Source organism: Lutra lutra, chromosome 7 (assembly GCF_902655055.1).
Source record: "Lutra lutra chromosome 7, mLutLut1.2, whole genome shotgun sequence".
Taxonomy (NCBI): domain Eukaryota; kingdom Metazoa; phylum Chordata; class Mammalia; order Carnivora; family Mustelidae; genus Lutra; species Lutra lutra.
The window spans coordinates 112756976-112771213 of NC_062284.1; positions in this window are offsets into that span (position 1 = coordinate 112756976).

A 14238-nucleotide genomic window follows, 5' to 3' on the forward strand; every position below is an offset into this window, starting at 1 on the left:
CATCTCGCTCTGGGGGATGGGTCCCTGTGTCCTTCACTTACATTCTCCCCAAGTTGGCATGTTAATTGGCCAAAGTTGTTACAGATCTGACGGCATAAGCTCCATGGTTCTTACGCTGTTCCACGATTTCTAGTCAGAAGCCTAAGCTTTGAACTAGCCTGCAACTGCAGCAGGGACATCTAAGCGGATGTACTCTGGCAGGCAAAGGCTAAGGAAATGTATGCCTCATCCTGGCTCTCCTAATGGCGGCTTTCATCATATTTCTTCCCTTTAACATAGCACAGTTAGCGCTTTTGTAAAGCCTTTACCTTGAACATCTCTTACTAATTAAGCCCATTCCTTCCTGGCAGTCTCTTTGTACTGCAAATGGGATTCGGCACTGGCTGCTGTGTGATTTGCAGCCACCAGAGTTACAAAGGTGCTGCGAGCCCAGAGAGCACTCTGGGAGGGGCGGGAGAGCAGGGGAGGGGGCGACGGAAGTGATGAATGGGTTGTTTGTTCTAAGTAAAAATTACATATCCCCTCCTGGACTCTCCTACCCAGCACTGAATTGTTTTATTACCTAGCACTGAAAAGAGCCAGAAAGTATTAAACATGTAGAAAAGCCTACTTTAAAGGATTAGTTCATTTGGAAAGCATATGAAAGTGCTTTTTTTCTGCCTTCCATTCTCTTTGCCAACATACATTTGGTGATTACTTTATGCCAGGTGTTTTTTAAATATTTAATGTATCCTAATTCTTAAATCTTTACATCAACCTTTTAAAGTAGATGCCATTATTATGTCCACTTTACAGATGGGGAAGCTGAGATAGAAGGAGCTTAAGTAGCGCCTCCTCTTACAGTACAAAGTGGGAGAGCTAGGATTTGAACTTCAGAGTCGTTGTGCCCTAACCTCCATACCAAAACTCCATAGAAAAAAGAAAACTGTCACTAAATTTCCTTCCTTGGTTAGTGTTTTCCCCTAAGCAAATTGCTTAATCTCAGTTTCTGTCTCCTCACTGGGACAATGAGGCTAATAGGATCCACTGTGCCAGGTGGGTGTCTATAATGTTCCTATGACAGAAAGCCACAGCATGGACTCCCTAAGAGTACTATTATCCTTGTCATTCTTTACATGTCAACAGGGACTCCACAACAGCTTCTAATGCAAACAGAATCATGCAAAGGTTTACTTATTTAAACCCAAGCCCAGAGGCACTGAACAAATATTAGTATTTATAGTTTTCAGTATTGAAAATCTGACCTCAAGTAGACAAATGTCATGGATCCAAATAACTAGCAGAAATTTCCTGAAATATTTCCCTCTCTCTCCCTGTGGCTTTTTGGGTTCTGGTCAGTCCCCAGAGCCAGCCTCACCCTGAGGAGTCTTGGGCAGCCAGGTCAAGTCCAGGCCCTCTGGGCTCACTGAGGGTGTCTGTTCAGGGCCACTGGGAGTATAATTTCTTCCAGTTCTGCCCTAGAAGGTCCACCAGCTGCCCAAGAGCTCTCCAGTTTGGTTATGGCCTAGGTCAGCCATATGGAGAAGGTCCAAACTGAAAGAGAGTTCCCTTGGGACAAGGGGTAGCCACAGGTGAAAAAAGAAAATATTCCATGGCCTTGGAGTCTCCTCTTAAGGCCCAGGTTAGGAAGCCCTGTACCAAGCAGAAGCCTAGTGGAGCTCAAAAATGCCTTTTGGCTTCCCTACAAACTTCTCTCATGGAAGACAAAAGCCATAAAGCACACAGCTTCCTGCCATAGCCTTGTGACCACAACCGGCTCCTAGCCTGAGGACGGAAGCCCAGAGGAAATGCAGGCCGAGAAAAGGGAGATGAAAGGAAGTGAAGCCCCTTGGAAGCTCTGCCAATTGGAGGCCATCCCTGAAGAACAGGGGGGGAGGCTCAGACGAGGTATCTGTCCTGCCCACAGTCCATGGGGCAGAGGGAGAGCCTCATTCTTTCAACATGGGAGGTCGAGGAGTGGCACTGAAGCTGGTGCTTTGAGGATGGAGTTGAAAGGGGTAATCCTGGCATGCAGTTTTGTCAGGATAGGATCAAAACAGTCACTAGAAAAAGAATATTGCTCATGAAAGAGCAGGAGCCTTTCTTGTCTACTCAGAAGACTGAAAGAAAACACCTGGCTCAGCGGCTGAACTTTGCTTGAAAAGCAAAGAAAAATCTAGCAACAAGGGGAACTAACAATACCTCAGCTCAGGGCAAGGATTTGTGGTAATATTAAAACTTCAATTTGAAGAAATTGTTAAAATCCCCAGACATGAAATTAATATAATTAGGTAATAGCTCCTGAACTTAGATCTTTCAGCAAGCTGAGAGGGGGGAAAGGCAGCTAGATCAGACCTCATTAAAACTAAATGAACAAATGTCAGCTTCCAAAAGAAAGCCAAGGGGTGGGGTGAGGGGACCACTCACTAGGGAAGCTCAGGGAAAGGCAGCAGCAAAGCCATTGGGTGTCAGGAAACCCAGCTTTGTGCCCTGCTGGCAGCTGTGTGACCTTGCACAAATGGCTCAAGCCAGTGTTCTTCTCCGTTTTTAAGGATTTATTTTTTATTTGAAAGAGAGAATACGCATGCTTCTGTGTGCATGGTGGGAGGGAGGGTGGGGGCGGGGAAGGGGGGCAGAAGGAGAGGAGAGAGAGAAGGTCTGGCTGCATGGGAAGCCAGACACAGGGCTCCATCCCAGGACCCTGAGACCAGGACCCGAGCGGAAACCTAGAGTCCAAGGCTTAACCAACTACACCACCCAGGCGCCCCTCAAGCCAGTGCTTTGAAAACTAGAGCCTGATTCAGTATCCTCTGGAAGGCTGGTAAAAATGCAGATTGCTGGGCCCCACCCCCAGCATTTTAGAGTCCTGAGGTATGGTGTGGGACCTGAGAATGTGCATTTCCCTAAAGTTCCCGGGGGGAGACAGATGCTGCTGGTCCCCACATTGGGGGACCACTAGGCCTACCTGGCCTTCAGTTCCCAAGTCAATAAAATCAAACAGGAAACCAGGCGATCTTGAAGTTCTGCTCTGAAATTCTGTAGGTTAAATGAACTGAGAGAGCAGGGCAATAGCAAGAGAATTCCTCAGCAGGAGTAGAAACCATGGGCACCCTGTCTGGACTCTCAGGTCGGGAAGGCACAGACACGCTGCACCAGGAACCCCGGAAGCCCTTCTGCTGAGTGACCCTGGGCCCTCCAGCAGGACACGCTGGGAAACACGCATCCTGAGTGGCAGCAGCAACAAACGCTTTCTCCCCCAGCCTGCTAGAAGCAGGAAAAAGAGAGAAGTACAAGAAAAACCAGAAATAGCCTCAGTCAAAATGACGTCACTTTAGTAAGAGTCCCAGTCGTTTTGTGAAAAAGGACAGCCATAAGTGACTAAGGAAAGATACTCTATTTTATGATTCTGAGGACGGGAGAACTATTTGAAAAGATATACATTATCCTGTTTTAAATGCAAAGTCAATTGTTAGTCTTTGCCACCCTTGACCACTTTCGTTAGCTTCTATATGAACCTATGGGCTTTTGGTAGGAAAAATAAAACAACTATTAAAAAATTACACAGAATTGGAGAGCCTGGATGGCTCAGTGGGTTAAGCCTCTGCCTTCAGCTCAGGTCATGATCTCAGGTCCTGGGATCCAGCCCCAAGTCTGGTTCTCTGCTCAGCAGGGAGCCTGCTTCCCCCTCTCTCTCTGCCTGCTTCTCTGCCTACTTGTGATATCTCTCTGTCAAATGAATAAATAAAATCTTTAAAAAAAAATTACACATAATCTCCAGAGCTCACTCAAGGCGCTAAGAGTCCTGTGTTCATTTTATACTTGTTAGTTTATGTAAGTAAATAGAGAAGTAAACTTTGCATCTTTGATTCTGTCCATTCCCCTAGTACTTATTAATAAATACATATCTTGCAACCCTAAAATGTATGTGGGAGTATATAAAACTGATATAACTAAGGACCATTAAGCAAATTGGATAGAAATAGTATTTTTATTCATTATTAATAATGAGTTTATGTACATATGCATGTATGTATACATATAAGATTTTTTTTTTAAAGATTTTATTTATTTATTTGACAGAGAGATCACAAGTAGACAGAGAGGCAGGCAGAGAGAGAAAGAGAGGGAAGCAGGCTCCCCGCCGAGCAGAGAGCCCGATGCGGGACTCGATCCCAGGACCCTGAGATCATGACCTGAGCCGAAGGCAGCGGCTTAACCCACTGAGCCACCCAGGTGCCCCTACATATAAGATTTTTAGAAAAACTCATATACATTCACATATAATATTCATATACTGTCTCTTCCACAATGTCTCTCCCATCCCAAAAAATCAGTTTCAGGTAGTAAAACAATCTTGCTTTTAGATGACAGCCTTGTCTAATATATATCAATACATATAGATTCAATTACTTCAATGTTTAAAAATATGACTTTGGAGTGAAACCATCCTGAAATTTGAATTTGGCCTCCACCACTTGGTGACTAAGAGATGTAGGGCAAGTAACTTAACCCCTCTGAACCCTGGTTCCTCTCTAAGAGAAATGGGGTTTAAAAATGTCTCATAGGGTTATGTGAGGATTCTATGAGTTAATGTGTAATAAAGCACCACATTTATAAAATGGTAGCTATTATTATAAAATAATGTGACATGTTTTTTTTCATTAAAATGTTTAATAAGTTATGTATGAGAGCTTTGATGAATATTAAATTAACATAATCAGTTTTTAACTAAACATTAGGCCTCTAGTTCCAAGGTTAACTTCAAAAATGTTGTGGAACCTGCCAAATGGATCCCAAGAGGGGAGATGTTGGTCAATGTGGTAACTTAACAAACAATGACCATGACCTAAGGGGAAGCAGGATCATTTAATGAATTTGCTAGTTGGTCTTTCCTAGTTGGATCGTTAGCAATGAATAACAGCCAGCATTTCATGTTTGAAATGGCCTTTTTTGTCCATATCTCTGACCTTAACTACTGGCTCTTTGGATTCCCTTACGACCATTTTCTGCATGATGGCCTATTTGCTATTTATGCACACATGCCTCGTCCATATTATCTGTCTGGTACCATCCGGTCATATTTGCAGATAGCTCAAGACAACAGATTCACCTACGGTGTGCAAAGAATGCAAAAAGACCCAGGCTTTGCCTTGAGCTGCAGTTGTTATCTAAGATCTTCAATTTTAGTTTTGATCAATAATAAATTATGTTTATTAAATCAGCAAGCATCTAGAGAACCACTCCATGGACAAGGCCGAACACTCTGGGCCTGGGGGCGGGAGGGGGCACTCTATAGGGGCAAAAGCATGATTTTAGGGTCTAATAAGAGAGATACTACCTAGATGCATATAACTATTATAGGTATAAAGTAGAATGCAATGAGTATCACAAAGGAGAGCTCCAAACGAAGACATGCAGTTCAGAAGACAAAATTTCTTCCTACTAGGAGAGGTCTGGAAAGGCAGGCTGGGGAAAGGACATCGAGCAGTTTTGAAATTTTGTATTTCTCTAGAACAGCGTAAATTGAGAGAGGAGATTCCAGGATGAGAGGATGAGATTTATAAAGATATTGATATACAAAGGTGGGGTTTCCTTTGGCCACAGTAACATAGGGAGTGTCAAGGAATGGACAACAATCATTAATATTTGACATTTGCTGAGCAGCTGCTGAACTTTCCATACTTTGTACTTTATATACTTTATAAAGTATATTTTTGTCCATTATTTTATGTAACCCTTCTAACAATCTTATGAGATAAATATTAACTAAAACTTCCCTATTCCTGGAAACTATCTTAGGACCAGGCTAAAATAGTTCAGCTACTTGTTCCTGAAATACTTACCCCCGGCAGATAAATCTGTGAAATACCTAAAATAGCTCACTTCCAGACCTCTGCCTCGGTGCCCACTCATCTAAAGTTGTTGGTTTAAACTGTGCAATTCCAACCTCTCCTGCTCTTCAAGACCCACCTTAAAGTCATGCAGTCTCGGCTCTAAAACCCTGTAAGTCCATCTCCTGACGTACTTCTCTGGAGACACTATAGTTTTTGCCAAATTGTGAAGGAAGTCTAGCAAACAGAGCTATGTTTGATCAACAGATTATTCTAGTTGTCTCCGGAGGAGTTAACCACTGATATACTTATGTTATATCCCGCACTTTACAGGTAAGAAAGCTGAGGTAGAGAAAGGTAAACTAACTTATTCAATGTTTCAAAATAAAGTGACAGAGCTGGACTAAAACCCAAATATTTCTGGTGCTGAAGTTAGCTCCTTATGAGACAGTGTAGGCTATAAATGGCAACTTGGGAGTTTGGATATTTTGGGTACTTAAGGGGATGTTCAAAGGCTTATCCACCCTAAAGCCTCTCTGCTTCCGGTCCTGCTTAGGAATGCCCTCTATGGCATTACTAGTAAGGGGCCATGTAGCTTTTATTTCAACATTTTCAGATATACTCAGAAGACAGCCCTTTGCATGACTCAACTGCCTTAAGGACTCTTTCGCACTGGGTATTTATAAAAGCAAATAAGTCCACTTATTAGGAGCATGGACCCACCCGATATTCCTTCACCCCTGGCCCAAGAGTAGAAAATGCTCCAGTGCCCTTCTTCTTGGTATGGAGTGGGCTATGGTGTTATGACTTCAATCATTCCATCTAAACCATGGTTCAGCTTAGCGGGTCCCTTGATTTTCACCCTGCAGTACCCAGGGAAGTAGAGTTGGGCCTTCAGACATCAACTGATGGCTACCAACCACAGCACCTCCAGTGAGTGCTCAGGGTTCAAACATTTATACTGAATTTCCAAACTTCTGTTCATCAGAGCACAGCCAACTTCTCATGGATCCTTTTTCCTAAGGCTATTACTTCAGAAGTAGGAGCAGGGTAGAGATTGGGGGAGTAGGCAGGACAGTATAACTCATTAACTTATTGCATCTTAAAACTCAGGCGGAGGATTTGGGATCTAACTTCTATTTGACCACTTCTTTTTTAAATGTAATAGGCAAGAACATTCTTCTGGCTGAGTAGTGTGACTGGTACAAAGTTAACTTTTAAATACATGATCAGTTCTGAGCCAAAATATAATGAGAAATTCTTGGCTTCTGTCTTTTCTGAAGGGGATAAACATATACAGAGGAAATTTATCATACATAGGACAATATCTCATTTGTCTTTTTTCATTCCAAACTCAAGTTTAGAAAAGTACCCAGAGAATTTTAAAAAGAATTCACTGCTTTAAAGATATTAGCTTAGCTCTCAGATTCATATCAACCACAAATCTGAGCATCAAGTCTTCCACCAAAATCATTGATTTACAATAAAGGGGGGATGAGAGCAATAACAGGTTTTTGGAATACCTTTAAAACCCTCCTTCCAAGTTTAAATTAATTCATTTAACAACTTAGTATGCCAAGCTATACCATCATCCAGGCCACACTGTTCTTCCAAATTCTCCATACAATCTTTATTTGAACTGATCAATATTCGAGCTGAAATCCAGATAAACTGAACCTCTATCTACTACTTATCTTTAACTCTAATGACCCTATTAAGAGAGATAAAACAAGACCAATCTGAGATGATTTGTTCATAGCAAACCCAGGTTCATCCCATCTACTTACTAATAAGTTTTATAATTTTCCTAGATACAGATATCAAACTCACTAGACTATAAAATATAGGCCTTCCTAAATTCTTTTTTAAAAATTCATCACTGATTCGGAAACTACATGTAGTCTCATTACCTCCTCCCAAGGCTTGTGCTTCACTTTCCTTAATAATTCTTAACTAGAATTGTTTTTCCTTTTTGAGGAATTAATATTTCCCTCCTCCATACACATATAGCAATTTCCTGATACTTCTATCCCAGCACTTACTCCCTGTCCTGCTCTATAGCTCACAGTAAGCCCCTTAAATGCAGGGAGAAGCTATTGCTCATTTCTGGGTACCTTTAGCACCTATCGCTGTGTGAGCAGGAGTCCCATCACCACTGAGTTGTTGCTGAATGGAGCCAGTGAAAATGACATTCTGAAACAGTAGATCAGGATGATTAATCTGGCTGTGGCATGTGAGAGACACGGGGAATGTGGAGACTGGAAGCAAGGAAATCACTTACGGAGTATATTATCTTACGATGAGATTAGGAGGGCCTGACCTAGGGCGATGACAATGGAAATGGAAGCAGAGTACCATTATGAGAAATATTTGGAGAGAGAACAGTCATGGCTGGCAGGTGATTGAAAGTGGGGTGAATACCTGTGACCAAGATGGCTAGCTGATGACCAAAAATTCATGCTTCCCTCGGGTTTCGTCAGGAAGGGACTGACCAGCCAGGGACTACCTTTCCCTATCCTGCTTTTCATCTAGGTGGGGCCATACAAGTAGCTTTCACCATTCAAACATGAAAGGAAGTGATGCATGTTACTTAGGGTTCAAAGTGAGAGAAAAACTTTCATGACCTTTGGCCTCATCTACCACCCAGAAAGAGAGAATTCCAAGGTCCTGGAGGAGGCTTTTGAAAGAAGCCTGTGTTCTTGAATAAGCACATGGAAGGTCACCTATCAACTGCGAACTGAAAACACTGATACTGTACTTTGCATGAGTGAGATGTAAATTGCTAGTGCGTTAAGCCACTGCGTTTTTATTTTATCTGTTATAGCAACTAGTGTTATCTTAATTAAATAGAAAGGGGCAGAGAAAGTCATGGATGCTTTGGGTTCCTGGTGGCACCCTGTACTTTTGAGAATGGTGGCACCGTCTTAATATAATGAGAAGTATCAAGAGGAGGGAAATTTAAGAGAGAAATAGCAATACCTAGCTGAATGACATTATCATGTAAGGAAAGTACCAGAAACGAAGTCAGAAGGCTCAGCTCTAAACTCATCTGCTCCCCTTATAAAGTATGTCCTTAAACAGACCCCTAACTTTTCAGCCTCAACCTCCTCCAGAGGATAATATAGGGGAACAAATCTTATAAGCAATAGTTATTCCCATGTAAAATGGCACTATTATAAGTGTTAATGCCCCCTTTTAAAAGTATAGGGGACCTTAGAGATCATCTAAGTGAGAAAACCACTACATCTCAGCTAGTAGTTACTATAACTGGGTGCTGCATTAACTTACACCATTTTCATGACACAGATACTATTATTACCATCACCAATTCATAGATGAAAAAAATCGAAACACAGGTTAAGTAATTTTCCCATGGCCGTACCCCTAATAAGTGGTAAAGTAGAGATCAAAACTCAAGCAGCTTGGCTCTTGAAATCTGTGCTCTTAACCACCACAAAAAGATGTCCTCTCTAGGTACAGCTTCTTCATTTTAGATGTGAAAACTCAGGTCATGTCACACAGGTGGTTATGCACCAAATATAGACTACAGTGACAGAGAAGGCAATTTTCTCCCCGGGAAAATTCTAGCTTCTCATAAAAGGCTGGTTCTGCAGAAAATCACTGAGCTGAGAATGCATAAATTACTAAAGAAACTGAACCAGATATTTGAGCAGAATTTATGTTGATAGGAGAAAAAACAAAATGAGCCTTATCCTTGCCTTATCTTTCAAATATGGAACAGGAAGGATAAGCAGATGGATTTACTTAAATGTTTTCCAGGCAAACTTTTCCTGTGGTTCTAAGACATATCAAGGTCCTTAGAGGAGTGAACTCTAGTCCTTTGAACTTCCTCCAATGCGGAGCAGAGAAATAGTGTCAGGGTGATCATGAACCCAGACCAAGGTCAACTCTGCTTCTGAGAGCACTAAGCCAGGGTAATCCAAGTGTGAGGAGCTGCTAGGGGATTCCACAACACACTCCCTCCTTCTTGGGTCTCCTGAGATACTTGTATGTCCCTGCAGACATGCAAACAAAGAGCCTCACAGGGACTGATGCCAACTGAACCTCTTTCTGGACTAAGCCATCTGTGAACAAGACTCCACCCTCCAGATGCTGGCTGAAGCCACCACAGGGAAGAGAGACTTCTCTTGGTGTGAGACCAATCCCATTTGGTTACCTCCATATCAGAGATAATCTCAGGTATCTGTAAGCCCCGGGGGTAACATGCTTCTTCCTTGAAACCAACTGATGACAGGATCCACATGTCTTACTCATTCCTAATGATTCTGTTTATGGAAGGTCCTCATTCTCTGAAGACACATATGGAACCACTTGGATGAATTTCCAGATGCCTGGTCTGCCCCTTGCCATTTCTCACACTAAGAGAGATACCAGTCCGTGGTTGCTATAGGCCTGCACAGACCTTTTGAATACCTTTATCACCCCTATACAGACTGTTGATTTCTAACCATGCATTGACTTTGAGTTATTTAAGAAGACCCAGAAGCCAAGACACACTAACACAGATCTTAGGTGTGAAATGTCAGGAAATGATAAGATAAAACCAAGAAGAAAAAATCATTAAAAAAGAGAAGGTAACGTAGGGGGCTTGGGAGTCTGCATATGATAGAGGGCAATTAGCACACAGTCTTTTTTCTTTCAATCCCAAAACCAGGGGAGTAGAAATTCAGAAACACCTGCCCTTGCAGGTGCAAAAAATCAAGGGAAAACACTTATTCTCTACCTTTGGACGTCACCATTTGCAAAGCCTCTCCAGCATTTTACCTAATTTGGTCCTCAGCAGCACATTTCACAGGAACTGTGGTCAGTTTGTTTAAGTGATTTGCTACAGGTTACAAAGTTCTAAACAAAATTCATCTACAAATTCCAATCCAGGGCCCTTTGTCCTACAATATGCTCCCTCTCGCATCAGCATGTGAATTTGCGAAACATACAGGTTCTCCCATCAGCCAGCTGTATAATCAAGGCTGAATTACAACTTCGTTAGGGCTCAGTATCTTCACGTGGAAAATGAAGATACACTGGAAATGGATGATCTATGGTTCTGAAAGTCTGTGAACACAGAAGTCTGTACATCTATGAATTTTAACAAACCATTTTTTTAAATTGCCAGTTATGATTTATTAATGGATCATGAAATTAATCTAGTGGGTAGCCACCATTCTCCCTCTCTCTCTTTTAATGAACTGGAATGGAAAAGGTTTGAATAGATAAAGTAGGGTTTGATAGAAAAAAATGGAGTTGGATAGGACAGATTAAAAATGGCATCACATCGATGCAATGGCAAATGTTGTTTGTAAAACAGGCTTTGTAGACTGAGTCATAACATAAAATGTATTTCTTACTATGTGACACAGTCAAAAATAATCAAAACTTAGATTTAAATTATAGGCTCACATGATACATAATAAAGGTTTACTATATTCCCCAAATATGTATACACCTGCTGTTTTTAGGGGCTCATTTTGGCTCTGGTTTGACATTCTCTTTCCCCTTTGGCATCTTTTCCTCTGGACTAGGAGTTCTCATCCCCTCTGTCCCTTTCTCATGCCCAGCATCCACCCTCCTTGGGGAAGTTCCAAAGGAAAGGAAGGCATCAAGGTGTCAGATGGAATTGCAGGCTCTGCTGAGCTCATGACATCTGGTTTCCTGAGAGGGAGAAACACAAAGGATGAAAACAGTCTAGTTGGGATGATACTGAAGGCCCTGGAGATTCTGGACAATAGTGTCATTGTCTGGGAGGGATGGGGCTCTAATTAACTCTATCTTTGGCTCTTCTACCCTTTCCTTGTAGGGAGGTGATTAATATAAATGTGTCCCAAATCCTCACATAAAGGTATCACAGAAGGGGACCGTGTGAAGGGAAGTGGAACTTGTATCTGCTTTCCCAAGGCTGGCTGCCCAAAAGAAATTGTCTCAATTTATGTAAGATATAGAAGTCTGGGGAAGGAATTGAAGCCTCGAGCTTCCAGTCTATTGCTCAAAAACATTCTCCCCGAGAAGGGGTTTCTCCCTCTGGTTCAAGTTTAAGCAGGTGAGACAGGAGCTCCATGGGCCTCTACAGGAGTTCCATGACCCTGGAGCCTCCCATAGGAGATTTCCAGTCATCGCCCTTTCCTGGAGACTCTCAGCTATAAAAACTCTGGCTTCCTGTGTAATTCAAAATTTGAAGTCAAGGTCAGTAGCTGGAGAATAAAGCCCCCTGTGCTATCAGATTCTTAGTCATTCAATGTCTGAGGTGAAGGTCAGGAAAAACATTTGAAAGGGACCTTTAATTCTAAATCATCTGGGTGGAAACCCGAGATGTGACATCCTTGTTCTTTCTATCAGTCTGGTCTCAAGGACAGCTTGGTTTGGAATAATGTCCAGGAAATTATTAATCAGGAGAATACATCATTCCTAGCAGCCACAGTCTGTTAAAGGGATGTGAAAGGTAAGTGCGATCTCATGGGTTCTACACAAATAATCTCTTTTGGTCTTTTAATGGCAACACCAGTGTTTCTGTCAAGGGTCTGCAGGCGGGGGTGAGACGAGGGTGGCCCCAGTTTCTAATTGGCGCCCCGTGCTGAGCTGTGTGCAGAGGATCACATGTCCATTTCAGATCTGTCTGGCAATGATGCCTTGTCAAGTGCCACCGTGTTAAGCAGCCTCTGTGGCTTTATAAAATAGTTGACCTCGTATTGACCTGTTTTGTGTCACTGGAGCTCAGAAGCAGTCTCTCTGGTTAAATACTTATGGGTCCCATGACAGATGATAATAAAGATTACAAAGGCACAGCCAAGCCTAATGGCTCCCAACTGGCCCACAATACAAGGAGCACTTCCTGTCAGAGAAGCATGGGCGAGCCCCTTCAGGGAGGCCAGGTCAGCAGCAATGACTCCAGAGTTGCTCTGTGACAACCCCTTACCAACTCCTAGCCCTCCAAACAAAGTCAAATGGTTCATCAGGGTCAACCCTACATTTTTTTTTTCAGAAAATAAACCTTTCCTTACTTAATTCCCAGACCCAAAGGGGGCTGCTACAAATTTCTACAGGTAAAAACCTCATACTTATCATCCGAAATATCTTACCAGGAATTATCATTCTGTGCTTGTGATTAGACAGGGGAGGTTAAGCACCACTCCTGCTCCAGCCATAGTCAAATAAGGTAAGCACATGAAGAAAAGAGAAGCTCTACAGAGACATTTAGATTAGATAAAATCAACATTCACTATCCCATGTAAGATAGGAAGTTTACCAGAGATGACAGGAGAGGACATTGGGGGTACACATTTGGGTGAGCTAAGAAAGGTTGCTAATATTTTTAAGTGCGTACTATGTATCCGACATCTGTTAGGTATTATATATGTTCTATCCCATTTAAACTTTCTCTTATCCTTAGAGGAAAGGTATTATTTCTCCTTGTCATAAATGAAGAAACTGATGCTCAGTGAGTTTCTGTTTTGGTTTGGTTTGGCTTTTTTTTGTTTTGTTTTTGTTTTTCCAGCTTTATTAAAGTATAATGTATACATATATTATTAAGGTATAATGTATACATTTAATGAGTACAAATTGAGGATTTGATATATGTATACATTGTGAAATATTCACTACAATCCAACTAATTAGCATACCCATCACCTCACATAGTTACCACTTTCTGTGTCTGGTGTTAGTGAGTTTTAAGTAACTTGCCTCAATATCGATTTCCTTTGATGCATAAAGATTAAGTTAGATTGTGCAGGTACGGTCTTAGAACTCTGGATATAATGCCTAATATATGCTGTTTTGTGATTGCTTAGGTTTTCACACCTTGAAAAGTCTGTGACTATTCTCATTAGCTTTTTGGAAGATACCTAATGGGACAGCCAAGATAGGAACCTGGGTCCAGGAACTAAGCCCCAGAGCCTGCTGTTTTCTCTGTGGTTTTGCTTGTTTGTTTGTTTATACTAGCCTTCATTCTTTGAAATATTATGAGATGGCTACCAGGAAACAAAGGCATGTTTAAAATTCAGGATCAAGAAAAAGAGGAATACATTAAGACCAGGCCAAGAACTCAAAAGTGGAGACCATCAGGAGATGGGCAGCTGTGATAGCCAAACCTCAACTTACTGAGAACTGAGTTTCCTGGGCACCAAAACAGAAGGACATATGATGTGTTATCAACTTTCTTTGTTCAGGAGGAAGGAAGTGTGTCAATCCCTTAGAGGAAGTAAAGTGTATCCTGAAATTTTTCACTAAAATCTATTTCTCATGTGAAACATCATAATAGAAGCACTACATGGATAATGTCCTCACCAAAAGACAATTTCTTGTATCATAGCTTAGTGAAAGCCTGCAAGGTAACAGAGCAAGGTTCAGGGAAAGCAGCCTGCTGGTCACCAAGCAAGATGGCCGACTATGTCCTTCCTATGATCTGGTTTATCAA